General features: G+C 35.9%; 1 protein-coding gene across 2 annotated transcripts in view; it reads right to left on the reverse strand.

Annotated features, from left to right (window-relative positions):
* Positions 1-14,384, reverse strand: part of LOC126883997 (zinc finger protein 271-like) — a 140,973-nt gene that overhangs the window by 6,135 nt on the left and 120,454 nt on the right. The gene's annotated exons all lie outside the window — the stretch shown is intronic.

Here is a 14,384-nt window from a genome sequence, read left to right on the forward strand (position 1 = left end):
TGCTTAATAAGAAAATTTGTTACTCTTGTCAGAAGGTACTAACACAAATAGTTGTTAGCATCGGTTTTCGTGACCATAACTGTACCGTCCGCTTTTCGTTGCTTTCATGAAAGAATCTAGCAATGTCCCTCGACCCGTTTCTGGGGACAAAAGACCGTGCACCCCCAACATTTTTCTACAGTGTGTACTGTCAAATGTCTTTTGAAATGACTTTTAGTCCTGGTTACTGGATAATTGTCAAGGCCATGGTCCAAAAGAATAATAAGAAGAAAAAGTCTGATTCAGGTTAGGTTATTAAAACGTAAACAATTGTATGTAGTAAATAAAATTAGTTATTAAAATGCAGTACTGCAAGCAAAATACAATTAATTAAATTTATCTTTTTATAACAATTGAATCGGTCTCAGCTAGGTCATGAAATTAATAAAAGGCCAACGCCGTAGTACAAAACTCAATAGAGTCTACGACTTGGTCTGGAATACACTGGCGTCTGATCGGCCTATGGAGGAGCGGTACGGCAAGGGATAAGGGCTTACGGCTTGGTGATACTCCTCCATAGATCCCTACCGAAGGGTGTTGACGCCTAAGAACGGTGTATATATATATAATAATTTAATCGGTCATTTTAAAAAGAGCATAAGTCCACAATTTTCAGAAACTAACTTCTTGAAAGGAATTGACTCCTGTAAGATAAACTCAAGTTGTGTGCAAAAACGTTACCAGTCCAGTAAAAACATTAGGAACAAAACTACAATATAACTCTGAATTTTGATGTCATCCATTTCTTCCATATTTCAACTAGTTAGTTTTTTACTCTCCTGTAAAATTAGGAATATGTGAATAGTGTTGTTTTTGAAATGACCGATTCAATTGTATATCATAACAATAATGTGGAGCAATATATGTATAATTTTTCTTCCTCAATGACAGTAGGTATGAAATATACGTCAATTTGACAATTTCAATTGACAATATGAATTATTTCTTGTTTCTTGTATCCCCTCCAAGTACTTGCACACCTCGATGACCCGAAGTGTACAATGTTGCCAAAATTACCGTTTTTCGTTGGAAATGATTTCTTTAACTAAAAATGCCAATCTATTTTGTATTATAGTAATATTATCAGTAGTAATTGCACAAGAGCTCTAAAATTATCGAATTTTTCCCGAGTGACACTTTGACAGTTTTAATTTCACGACCCGAAGGGGAGTGAAATTATGTGAAAGTGTCACGAGGGCAAAAATATTCGATAATAATTTTAAAGATCGAGTGCAATTTACTGCGATTATTTCATGAATAAAACTGAATAAAACAAAACCAAAATTTTATTGTAATTTATTTATGTAAGTAAAAATTAGTACAATTAAACGTTAGTTGTTATAAATATTTGATGGTTGAAAGTAATCACTTTTATAATTTTTAAAACATTAATTGTCATTATGTCACTGAATGTATTTTTCGTACAACGAAGGACATCTGACGTAATATACTTGACGACGGGATATTATCAAAAATTATCGGGTATAATATCACAAGAGAGTGAGAATAAATTGAAAATAATGGGACAGTTTTTCGAAAATTTGTTGTCTGGCAATAGACACGAGAGCCCACAGGGCTCGAGTGGCTATTGCCCAATGACAACAAATTTGAGTAAAAATGAAGAATTATTTTCTTATTTATTCTTACTGTCGTGTGATATTCGTAAGATTATTTTTTAATATGTAGGTATATTATGGATATTTTCTTAAATGTGACCGTTGTCAAAACTAGGAAACAGAAACAATCTACTTACTTAAAAAAATTCTATCGGTAATTTTCTACAGTAGATAATTCTCAGTATAATTTTAATCTGATTGGACAGAATTAAACACGTGATCAAATATCTTACTATACGATTGGAAGTTAAAATCATTAAAAAATAATCACTTTAATTTTTATTTCTGTAGCTTTCTATTGGTCAGAATCTCCTATGAATGAACTAATAGTAATAATAATTCATAAAAAAATAAAAATACAAAATAATAAATAACCATCAACTTCCTTAAAAAAATATGAAACATAATATTAAAACTTTTTAAGAAAAAACAAATGGGTGCTATGCAGGGTGCTGCGGGTATATAAGAATTATTATTTTAATTTTACAAATTAATACTTAATAATAATAATTGAATTTGTCGTACCAATTTGCTATTTTATTTCGGAATAAGCCAAATTTGTGGCTTATTCCCAACTGAACTAGTAAATTTATATGACAAAGTATTAATTTGTCAAATTAAAACATTAATTCTTCTGACTTTTGCGTTTTATTCACTTTTTAAAGATTGTTTTTGACGGTACTGTATACATGTGCGGCTATTCACCATAATATTTTCTCAGAAGTAGGCAAAATGTTTATTGCTAAGTATCTACTAATAAACATTTATACTACTATTTAGGAATATACAATAAACTTTAAGCAAATTTAGTTTCTTTACTATTATGCAAATTATAGCTAACAATAGAAAAATTTATTTCGGTTTTGGTTTACAATAGTCCTTTGCAAATCCTGAAAAAACTAATATACAGAGTGAGTTTTATTTATGGAAACCCTCAATTATCTCGGAAACCGCTAAACCGATTCTTATAGATTTTAGTGGGTAAGGGTTTTATAACGAAGCCGATATTATAGTGGTAATTGCATTGTTGTCAGGTCGTCTGTTTTCTGGAAACCTAATAAACTTTTTGATTTCAAATGGAGTACCCTGTATATTTTTTTACATTTTGAATTCCTTAAAAAATACTGATTATTTTTCATGTTATATTCCCTATACCTAAATGCCATAATTTCTGAGTTATTGCTACATTTATTTAAAAAACAAATTATAAAAATCAATTTTTTCGGCCCGGGTAGGCATTAATTTAAGTTCTTGAATCATTGGGAATAAAAAAAGTTCTTTTGTAATTTTTCTCTAAAGTTAATTGTTTTCGAGTTATAAACAATTTGAAACTGACAAAAAACGAAAAATGACGATTTTCAAGGTTCAAAAACACAAGTAAAAAATATTATATTTGAAACTACGAAGCGCCTAAATTTAAGGTCAAACCTTACTTTATTAGTTACCGATAAGAAATTTGGGGTTGTTTCATTTTACAACATTGTTTTTTAGTTGTTAATGCAGCCCGATCGCCTGTCCTCTCATATGCGCTTCATTAACAATTAACAGACAAATAACTCTGAAATTATGGCATTTAGAATAGAATAGAATAGAAATATGCTTTATTGTCATGAAAAATTGTACAATTGTATCGACAAAGCTTACAAAAAGTTAAGAAAACAAAACAACAATTCAATTTACTAAAATTACATAAATCGTCAGTATAAATTAAAATAATAATAATAATAATAATGAAATTACACCTGGCAGTATGTATAAAATGCACACCCATTAATATGGAGAATATTGATTTATGTTTAGTATCGCTGTCTGGAGCCGGCGCTGGACGTGACAGCATGCGGGACGTCGGTGGCAAGGTGTTGAGGAGGCGGGCCCCTGTCATACAATCAGCTACAGCCCAACAACAACAACAACCACAAGCGAGCCAAACAACAGCAAGAGCTCCACCCGCTGAAGGTGCTGCGCTGGAACATCAGCCGGCGCTCACTCAAGCGGGACGACCGAGGCAGCGCATGAAATGGACTGTGTCCATCAACGAAAGCATTTTGCGCTTCTATTATAAGGTGACCAACCTCGGTCAAGAAACGATCGGCTACAGACAACAGCTGTATGCCGAATTTTGCAAGGAGTACCCAGATATTCAAGTATCGGAGCAAAGAGTATCAGATCAATACCGGGTAATAATAAGAAACAACCTTATCCCAGAGGCTAGACGCAATACGATCAAAAGCGAAGTCGAACGGGAGATTAACAACCAAGGGCTAGTTTTAGATCAAGTCCCTAATGAAATCCTTGATGAGCAGATTCCTGAGATTCCCATACCAGAAACTCAACCTGACAATACACAGCAGGAAAACACAACGAGTTGCGCGATAGTCTAGCAAACGAAATGGCTCGTGCCCTACAAGAGTTTAATGAAACAAATCCACTTAGCAGACCACCACTACCACGAATAAACTCTTGTAAGAAACTAGGTGCGCTGTTACAAATTGTGAACAATGAAGTCCTACCCAATTATGTCGTAGAAGCCCACACATTGGAATATCTGCATATGCTAATCTACTGTGCAGCAACAGCAATTGCTAATGTAATGGGCGTTAAGATCAGAACACGACGGGGTACTAATAACGGAAGGACTGGTAACAGAATTGCACCCTGGGAAAAAAGACTTCTCGGAAAAATTGAATTGCTGCGTAGGGATATTGGTCAAGTTACAGAATATATAAGAGGTGTAACAAGTAGAAAAGTCATTAAGAGAGCTGAAGAAATAATGCGGAGCACTGCAAGACACTCGAGATACGATTCAGAAAATAACACAGCCCAACAGTGTCTGGATACATTAAAACAAAAACTCTCCGTCTATTCAGGACGATTAAGGAGGTATAAAGTTAGTAACAACCGAAAATGTGACAATGCACTTTTTGAGAACTCTGAGAAGGCGTTCTACCGAAAACTCAATTCCACCGTAGAAAGTGTCAACAAGTCTTACCCAAGCCAAGAAGAGATTCATGAGTTTTGGGGAAATCAACTTACCACATCAGCTGCTCTTAACAACAATGCTGGGTGGATAGAAGATACGACGCACAACTGTCGCCACTACGTCACAGCTAACTACGAACCATTCACTACCGATGAGGTCTCAAATATCATCAAAGAGCTTCATAACTGGAAATCTCCTGGACCAGACGGAGTTCAGAACTTCTGGCTTAAGAAGTTTTGGAGTATTTATGAGTGCTTATCAACGTTAATTAATCATGTTATTTCTAACCCGCAGGAAATTCCATCATTTCTAACTCAGGGAACCACTTATTTAATACCGAAGGATCAAAATAACACCCAAGATCCAGCCAAGTACCGCCCAATTACATGTCTTCCAACTTTGTATAAATTGGTCACATCCTTTATAACCCGGCGTATCTACCAGCACTGTGCTCTAAACAATATCATAGAGCCTCAACAGAAAGGATGCGCTAAGGGTTCTATGGGTTGCAAAGAACAACTGATCATCGACTCAGTCATTTCTAACCAGGCATTCACCAAAAAAAGGAACCTCTACTGCCTTTATTGACTACAAAAAGGCCTTTGATTCAGTGCCGCATGAATGGCTTATAGATATATTGAGAATATACAAAGTCGATGATAACATAGTGACTTTTTTAAGGCATATAATGGCAAGTTGGAAGACTAAAATTCGCCTCCAAATACCTGGTGAAAACAATATCGAAACGGAAAATATCGCAATCAACCGGGGCCTGTTTCAAGGAGACTCGCTGAGTCCATTGTGGTTCTGTTTGGCTATGAACCCTCTATCACAGCTATTAAACTCCACTGACTCAGGTTTTAGCATTAAAAACAACAATACTGTAGTAGCGAAGCTTAATCATCTGTTGTATATGGATGATTTGAAATTGATGGCTTCTACTCGAGACAATCTAGAAGAGATGCTAGAAACAGTAGAAACATTCTCTAATGATATTAATATGCACTTTGGACTAGACAAGTGCCGTATTTTAAATATAGTCAGAGGAAAAGTACAGCCCGGTGGATTCGATATGCAAAATGGCCAGAACATCGAGGCCATCGGTGAAAACGATATATACAAATATCTTGGAGTAAAGCAGGCGCGGAAAATGACCATAAGCAAATGAAAACTGAAATAACTACTGAGTTTATACGAAGGATAAAACAGCTGCTTCGTTCACAGCTTAACAGTAAAAATTTGTTTAAGGCACTAAACACCTACGTTTGTTCCGCGCTTAGCTATTCATTTGGTATTGTTAAGTGGACAAAAACAGATATAGAAAATCTTCAGCGAAAAGTAAGAACGCACCTCACAAAGGCACAAAAACACCATCCAAAAAGTGCAGTATAAAGAACGACATTACCACGGACTTTAGGAGGAAGAGGACTTATGGATATAAGTGAGCAATTAGACAAACAAATTGCTAATTTAAGATCTTATTTTCAGATGCAGGCTGAAACATCTACTCTACATCGCGCTATCTGCGCAGTAGAAGACACAACACCGATAAAACTGAGGGAAGCAGAACTGCGCATAAACCACCTTACTAAGGACGAAAAAGTGCGCGACTGGATGGGTAAACCTCTGCACGGGCGACATCCCAATGAGGTCAGCCAAGATTATGTCGACAATATAGCGTCGAACTACTGGTTGACTTCAGGAAAGATGTTCCCTGAAACGGAGGGTTCATTACTGGCCATTTAGGATCAGGTTATACCAACCAGAAATTACCTGAAATATATCATCAAAGACCCTCATGTTCAAAACGACAGATGCCGATATGGATGTCAAGCCCAAGAAACCATCCAACATCTTACAGGGGGCTGCCAGGCATTTGCTGCAACTGAGTACAAGGAACGGCATGACGCAGTGGGAAAAATCCTTCATCAGGAGATAGCTATCAAGCTGGGACTTCTCCAAACCGACCATCTCCCATATTATCAATACGTCCCTGAGAGTATGCTTGAGGATGGCAACTACAAGCTATACTGGGACCGCACTGTGCTCACAGACCAAACAGTGGCGCATAGTAGACCAGATCTCGTATTAGTCAATAAATTAACGAGACAAACAACCCTCATTGATGTGGCGATTCCTAACAACAATAATCTACGTACTAAATTTACTGAAAAGATCGCCAAGTACAGAGATCTGGAAATTCAAATACGGAGACAATGGAGAATGCAAAGTACCCAGACGATACCGATTATTATGTCTACTACTGGAGTCATTCCGAAGACCCTCCTCGAAAGCATAAAAAAGCTGGGTCTTAATGAACATCTTTATAAGACCATGCAGAAAGCAGTACTACTCGCAACGGCCAGATGTGTACGAACATTTTTGGGAGATACACCTGCATACCAAGTCACCTAGGGCTCGATAACACGGAAAGAGTCCCACCAGAGCTCAATCCTTTTGATACCGTAGGTATCTGGGATGAGTCAATTTTCCCCTTAGAGGGAGTGCGAGCCGTATGGCTAAATCTGGATGAAATTAAACGGTTAATCAATTGCAAAATTTAAAAATTTAAATAAATTGCAAATTACATAGTCTACCTAGTAATTAAGTTTAAAGTTAAGCTGCTGCATATGACACGCAAATATAGCTGAAAAATAATAATAAAAATACTACTTGTGCAAAGGGTACTGTAATTTCTTAGTTATTGATTAAGAAAATCTTCTACTGCATAATATGGTCTTTCGGATAGGTAGGCTTTTGTAAGTTTACGGAATTTGGAGAAAGATGCTGCAGATTTAAGTTGTAGAGAAAGATGGTTGTAGAATTTCTCGTTAAGTAGTCATGATTAGGTCTTGGTAGTATCAGGTAGACATGTAAAAGGTAGGAAGACATGTAAACTACTTGTGCAAAGGGTACTGTAATTTCTTAGTTATTGATTAAGAAAATCTTCTACTGAATAATATGGTCTTTCGGATAGGTAGGCTTTTGTCAGTTTACGGAATTTGGGGAAAGATGCTGCAAATTTAAGTTGTAGAGGGAGATGGTAGTAGAATTTCTCGTGAAGTAGTCATGATTAGGTCTTGGTGGAAAGACCTGTAGATGTTTACGAATTAAGCAAACAGTTTCTAAAATATATAAAGATGGAAGGGTTAAAATTCTGTGATCTTTGAAGTAACTTCTACAACGTGTTGTTCTTCTGAGGCCAAACAGATATCTTATTGCTCATTTTTGTAATTTGAAAATAACAATGAATTGTGCAGCTGTACCAGAACCCCAAAAAGGAAGACCATAACAAAGATGTGACTCGAACAAAGAAAAATATGTTATTTTGGAAGATGCTAAATTGAGTTCATTAGAAACAGATCTTATAGCATAGCAAGCTGAAAATAGTTTCTTCCTTAACAAATTAATATGAAGGGACCATTAAAGATTGCTGTCTAAAAAAATACCAAGAAATTTTACAGAATCAACAGTACTGATCTGGCTGTTATTAAGAGGTAATGGTTGAAGAGCTCCTTTAAAGATAATGCTACTGTTTTATCTACGTTAAACGAGAGTAAATTAGAGTCAGACCAGGTTTTTATTATAAGTAGATCAGAAGTTATAGTAGCATGAAGAGTTGCTCCAAGTGATACTGGTATCATCAGCAAAAAGAAAGATTTTTCCATCGATTTTTAAACTAGTGATGTCATTATTAAAGATAAGGAAAAGTAGAGAACCCCATACTGATCCTTGAGGTACCACACATACAATGTTTTTGAGACTAGAGTCTGTATCATTTGCTCTAACCAGTTATTTCCTATCATCCAAGAAAGATTGGAACCAATTCAAAGAAATATCTCGAATTCCGTAGAAATTTAGTTTTTTTATCAAAATGTTGTGATTTACACAATCAAAAGCTTTGGCGTAGTCACAAAAAACGGTGGCAGTGTGGAGATTATTGTTCAGTGTTTGATAAACCTCATGTAGTACAGAAAACATGGCATCAGTGGTGCATTTATTATTTAAAAAGCCGAACTGATTTTGTGATAAAATGTTGTATTCAACGAGAAAGGACATAAGTCGGGTTTTTATGAGTTTCTCAATAATGATGGCAGTCTTTAGGCACTCTGGAAATTTGCCTTTCTCAAAAGAATCATTAATCAGTGAGATGAGGACTTCCAACACATTTCCTGGGTGATTAGAAAAAAATTTTATCGATAGAACATCAGTACTACAGGAAAATTGGCTTTTGATACTACTGATTGTTTGGATCAGTTCAGATTTATCGACTGGCTTTATAAAGAATGAATTCGAGACCTTTCCTGAATTAGGGAGATAGGAAATGGGATCTTTTTGTGGCAAAATAGTTGATGTAATATTTTTACTCACATTAACAAAGTATTCATTTAGATTTTCAGGGTCTGGGAGGGAAAATGTTTGAGCAGTATGGGTTTTATTTCGAAGATCGTTTATTATGGACCAAGTTTCTTTTGCAACACTTTTAGAGCTTCCCAGATGGTGTTGGTAGTAGACTTTTTTTAGCTGATTTTATAAGTTTAAGATAGGTTGCCCTGTACTTGGTGACATATTCAGTGATAGAGACGTTGGTAGTAAATTTCTTGATGTAGAGTAAAGAACGCATATTCTTGGAAGATATACGGATACCTTTAGTAGTCCAGGGTTTGCGATGTTTTGGCTTAATTGGAATTAAAGGAAATGCTTTAATGCAGATACAGACAAGGTTATCTAAAAAATCACTGAAATTATTATCCACGTCCATAGCAGGAAAGCGCCACTCAGAGGTTAAGCATACATTTTGGAAATTACGAAAGTTCCGGGTAGAAAAAATCCTGCCTAAACGTCGGGTTTTCGAGGAGGGTTTGCTAAAGATATTAAACTTCGTATAAACTGCTTCATGAGCAGATAGTCCAGCATTAATAATTGTAGAGTGGACATCAAGGGGTGTCAAATCTGAGACAGTATAATCAATTATGGTAGATGAAGTTTTTGTAATCCTTGTAGGAGAATAAACGTGAATTGTTAGACCATACGATTCAAATATGTTGATCAAGGATATTTGTGTAGCACAAGCAGCAGCATAATCAATGTTCTCGCATACAATTTTTCTACTTTTATGGGGTAGGTCACCTAACAAATTTAGCAGGTTCTGAAAAAATAGTTCCACGGAAGAGTCAGGTGATCTATAAATGCAAATAATATAAAGATGGAGATTCTTATTGTAAACTAAGGAAAACTTAAAGAAGGCTTCACTTCTACCGGGGGAAATCCCAATTCCTCTAGGAACAAAAACAATTCATCAGTTTTGTATCTTATAGAACGAATATTAATCAGAACCATGCTAAAGCTGTTATCACTAAAATAATTTGAGGATTCTAGTCCCTCAGAACACGTCGTGATGTTTAAAAATTTCGTTTTGGAAAGACAGCGGAATAGTAATTTCGGTGACATTCCCTTGATTTTTGCAGGTGTATAATCCTTTCAGAAGTGAGAAAGGACCTAAAAGCAGCAAGATCAGCTTCCACCTCATCTGGACCAATTTCATAGGCATTGTCAAATTCTAGCAGAATTTGTCGTAGATCTTCAGTTTTAGTAGGAAGTCCCTCGGAAGCCAAAAAGAGTTTAACGCTTGTGTTGGTAAATCCATCATAAAACACTGAGGCAGGTTGGTCGTGTAGGTAAGCAAGATGAAGTTTAATGGCTTTTAAGATATCCGGTTCCCTTAACCTGGCTAGAAGATATCGACTATTCGAGTTATTGGTTAATCTAACTCTTGGTGGGGTCAAAGGATCCAGATTTATCGATGGTTCTAAAGTATCCTTCTTAATGAAATTTATAGGCGAATGGAACGGATTCTTAGATTTACAAACTTCGATGGCCTGCTTGTCTGTACGTATGTTTGTGTTTTCTACTTCATCTTTGTCCTTTCGTGAATTGGTAATTGGATTTTCCAAGGTGACAGAACTTCTGAGATTCTTCTGATTCTTATGTGACTCAGATGAAAGCGTTGTTTCAGAATAGGAAGATTCTATAGACCATTTAATGTTAACACCAGGTGGCCAATTTTCCTTATTAAATAATAAGTTAATCGACGTTTTAGATTTTATACCTATTTTGAACATCTTTAAGCATCTTGTAGCGTGCAAACCCGCTACTTTGTAGAATTTATTTTAATAAGACCCACTCTGCATTTAGAGGTCCTCTCAGGTAGCTGTTGATTTTCATTTGTAGCAAATATTTATTAGTCGGTCCATTTATATTCTTTTCGTGCACCCTGTATATCCATTTTCAATTCTATAATTAAATTAGTGATGCCTGGTTTAAATTAGAAAAGTTATTTCCATCATCTCGAATAATATTTATTGAGAAAATATTATTGCCATTTTCATTTTAAACAGTTTAATTATTACCAGTTTTCGCTCTTTCTAAATATTTTATTTCGAAGCAAAATTATTTATCAAGCCATTAATTTTTTGTAATTTTAAAACGTTCAACTTTGTCAATTTCAATGAGAGTGTCTTTTTCGTTATCAGCTAATACTGACCTTCAATTAATTTCTTTTACCTTTATAAACACCATGCTGGTGCCTTTCCGGCTCATTTTTATATTCTTCGCCAAGTAGGTAGCAGCGAGCGCTACAGACCTAATTGGTAAGTTGTTTTTGGGTTTTATCATTTACTTTTCCGATAATATTTTTTTGTTAATTGACTAACTCGAATTTGCAGGATATATTTTTACCTATTTGTATTGTAAATTTGATTCATCCAATAAGAAAATAATTTTGGGGTATTTATTTACTTATTTTCCGTGAATGCTAATTCATTAGCATCAGCAGTGGTGTTAAATATCAATTATTTTCAAGTTAAATGTATTACGTTAATTGTATAGAAATATGTGGGATTAAATTAATTTATTTTTGTTCATTTATTTTTTGTATTTTTTTAATTGGGGTGTTCACATTAACACATTTGGGGTCTACTGTTTGGTTTAAAAGTCACTTCTAAGATTTTCTGTGCTGCTGGTGGGGAATACTGGGGTTTTGTTGACTTGGGTGGTAGGGGCCCTTCATAAATTTATGCTGCGGGTTGTCTACATCTTGTTTTCTCTTCTAGGCACCCAGGAGAAGGGCGTGGCCCTAGTTTTTACACCATCTGTTTTGGCCCAGAGGATATATAATGCCCCCCCCCAGAAAGTAAATCAAGTAAATGGTAAATAGCAGCTTCTCAAGACCCATGGGTTCGACGAACATTTAGGCAACTCCGGAGGCAACAACCGATCTACCAGTACATCAGACCAGTACATCAAAACCTGACGCCTCCCGAAGAAGATCATGAGGTGTGGATAACCTAGGACAGCACCGGAAGAAGCCTTCACACCACAAGTTAAGTCTTCTTTAGAATCTTATATTTGCCTGTCAGCAGAGACAGTTTTTTTTTATATAAATTAACTTCATAATAACTTCACAATGATGTAGATCCTAAATTATAAAAAAAAAGAAATGAGAAAATAAAGCATTTATACCGAAATTCATTCCTTTTTACTGATAGTGTACCGTATGCCTGGAGAATGCAGAGGAGTAGGATATAAGGACCCACATAAAGTCTCATGCTCGCCGTGTTGGTGTTGGTGATGTTATGTCGAATTTGTTTCTTGGTCCAATGTTGACTTTGGAGATAGGTTCGATATATCATTGTTAATATGAACACGACAAAATTGGCGCCTCAACTGGGTTCTGCTCTCTGTTTTCTTTGGTATATTTTGCACTGTTAGTATAGGGTGAATTTTGGTATATTTGTTTTATAACCTCTCATTTCATTTTGTTTGCTTACAAGTTAATACATAATTAGTCAGTAATTTGTCTCTTGCTGATACAACTGAATTGCATATTATGGATATTTACATTATTTTAATTTTTAATGATTTGATATTAACTCAGTAATTTATTTACTTCCATATATTGATCATAACATACGTATATGTGTTACTGGGGTTAGTTCAGTCGTTTTTTTTTGCCACTGAGTTTTTCTTTTGCTGGTTGTTTTTTCTTCCCAAATTTTTCACAATGCCTTTGCCTTTCAACCCGAACCATCTTAAGTCCAGTGAGTTAGCGTACGAAATTTCAATTAGAGGTCAAGATGTCCCCAAAACTACGGAAGAGAGAAGACAACTGTTACGTGGCCTTCTTACTCAAGAGTCTTCAAATCGAAGCACTTCTTCTATTAGCGTGGACATAGATTTTGCTGAAAATTTCAAACAAACTTCAGAGTCTGTCCAAAATATTACTGAAATTGTTCAGACTTTCGTTGGTAGCCGCAAGTCGTCACAGTATAAGACACTTATTGATCGTCTAAGTCATGTTGCCAACCGCCTGCGACGTATGGAAACAAATACGGAGCAGGAACAAAAAAGTAAAAAGGAACTCACAACGAAGCTGTCAATGTTAGAAGGGGTATTGGAGGAGAAAGTAACACCTCAGCAGGATGATATTGCAGAGGCACCAGCCTCTACACCAATTGCTTCGCCTATTAGGTTACCACAGGTAGGAGTCCCAAAATTAGTTCCTGTTTACAAATGGGATCTACAGAAGTTTACCGGTAGGGAAAATTTGGTTGGTTTCCTCGAAAAATTGGAAACATTAAAGGTTTCGCGAAACTGCTCGGATCAGGATCTGTTTTTGTCAGCATCAGACCTTTTTGAGGGACCAGCGTTTACCTGGTGGCACAACCATTTTGTGCGTGAGTCTTTCACTTCATGGGCTGATTTAGTCAGTGCCTTGAAAGAGACGTATCTCCCTGTGGATTATGAAAGGAATCTTTGGGACAAAATCAGGTCGACAAAACAACAGTTTGGAGAAACAGTTTGGAGAGCCTGTTTCGCAATTTATTGCAAATTTTGAGTCACTGTTTCATCGTCTTCCCACAAAAATTCCTGAGGAGGAGATTGTGGCCGAAATTAGGCGGGGGTTATTGCCTGATTTTATAAGGGCGTTAGTTTTGCACGAAGTTTGCTCTGTAAAAGAGTTAGCTTCGCTATGTAGGAAGATTGAGGGCGCGTTAGAAATCACAGCGGATCCAGCTGCGAGTGCAAGTTTCCGGAATAGAGAGTCGAGGAATTCCAGGTTGTCATGCTGGAATTGCAGGTTACAGGGTCACTCATTTCGCCAGTGCAGACGGCCCAAAAATTTGTTTTGTGTTGGGTGTGGTAGAAGCGAAGTCTCCATTAATAGCTGCCCGAAATGTTCAAAAAACGCGAGCCCTGGTGTAAACAACGACGCTCCAGGAACGTCCCGAAATTGATGACCCATGCTAATTTTGTTATTCCGGAAAATTCCGGTTTTAATTGTACTGAGTTTTCAGGAAATAATGATTTTTACCATGTGTCGGATACATATGGTAAGGTAACTAATAATGGTGTGCATAATAATTGCAATTTTAATTTTTCGAATAATAAGAACTTTTGCGTTAATGACCAAGTCTCTGTATGTAGTAAAGTTGCTGAACATAATTTTTCAAAGTGTAAAAGTTCAAATAATATTTATGGAAATTATAGTACTGATAGTATTTACACCCCGTACTCGTTTGGTAGTTCCAATTTGAATTATTTTATGTCTGATTGTGAGAATTCTACTTCTTCTAATTTTCCCGATGATGAAAAATCACAAGGTAAATGTGCTATTGTTAACTTTGGCAATGGAAGTAATAAGCGTTCTTGTAGGTTTTCTAACACTTCGACTTCCCAAAATTCTTTTT

Source organism: Diabrotica virgifera, chromosome 4 (genome assembly GCF_917563875.1).
Source record: "Diabrotica virgifera virgifera chromosome 4, PGI_DIABVI_V3a".
Classification (NCBI taxonomy): Eukaryota; Metazoa; Arthropoda; class Insecta; order Coleoptera; family Chrysomelidae; genus Diabrotica; species Diabrotica virgifera.